This window comes from Limulus polyphemus, unplaced genomic scaffold (genome assembly GCF_000517525.1).
Source record: "Limulus polyphemus unplaced genomic scaffold, Limulus_polyphemus-2.1.2 Scaffold1660, whole genome shotgun sequence".
NCBI lineage: Eukaryota > Metazoa > Arthropoda > Merostomata > Xiphosura > Limulidae > Limulus > Limulus polyphemus.
The window spans coordinates 32474-33420 of NW_013667270.1; the positions used below are offsets into that span (position 1 = coordinate 32474).

Consider the following 947-nt stretch of genomic DNA (forward strand, 5'->3'; position numbering starts at 1 on the left):
AAAGATGGTAATCTGATGGTGCCATATCTGGAGAATATGATGGGCGGGGGAGAACTTCTCAAACCCATCTCCATAATCTTGTGTTGCGTCAAACGTGCCATACGTGGATGTGCATTGTCGTGGAGAAGAACACCTTTTCCGATTGACGAGTGAAGGGAATTTCTGATGAAGGGCTTGATTTAAACGTTCCAGTTGCTGACTATAGATCTCTGCATTGACCGTTCGCTGTGGATTGAGGAGTTCGAAATGAATTACTCCTATGATGTACCACCAAATGCAAAGCATCACTTTCTGTGGACGGAGTCCAAGTTTAGGGGTCGGAAATGGTTTTTGCCTAGTGCTGAGCCATTGATTTTGGCGTTTAATATTCGCATAGAGAATCTAGCTGGCCAGTATCATTGAGTTCGCGAACACCATTACTGGAAAAGTGAACTAACAGTACCGAAGACACATGAAATTTAATGTGTGCCAAAGATACAGCAGACTGTCTAGTCACAATGTCATGAACTCTAGTCTCGTGAGGTATAGTAATTAGAACTGCCACCACGTGATATATTTAAATTTTTTTGTTGGTGTCAGGACTTCAGTGGTTCGTCCTTCAGTATCAACCAAACAATTATTAGATATATGCCATAATGTTCAACATGGAACTTTTTAAACTTTAATCTGTTTTGCTTCTGTAAGGCATGATCTAGTTAATATTTTCTGTGTTAACCTATTGTTAGCTTAGAATCTGCTTAATAATAACCTTAACATTTCTACTCGATATTACCTTATTATGTTAATTTCTATTATTAAGATAATATTTTTCGAAACAAAGTTAACTCTTAGGCTACTTTTCACAAAGAATATTGATATTAACCGCCTCATCATAACATTCTCTCGGCTGAAAGGATGAACATGTCATGTTTGGTTAAAGGTTTCGATCCCGCGAACGACAAGTTACG

At 38.3% G+C, this 947-nt stretch overlaps 1 long non-coding RNA gene across 1 annotated transcript in view; it reads left to right on the plus strand.

The window, feature by feature from the left end:
- The window catches only part of LOC111087035, a 21941-nt gene extending 21801 nt beyond the window's left edge, over positions 1–140 (plus strand). The window contains exon 3 of the long non-coding RNA XR_002611757.1: positions 5–140. This is a non-coding gene — a long non-coding RNA (uncharacterized LOC111087035). The remainder of the gene's footprint in view (positions 1–4) is intronic.
- Positions 141–947: the final 807 nt, after the last annotated feature.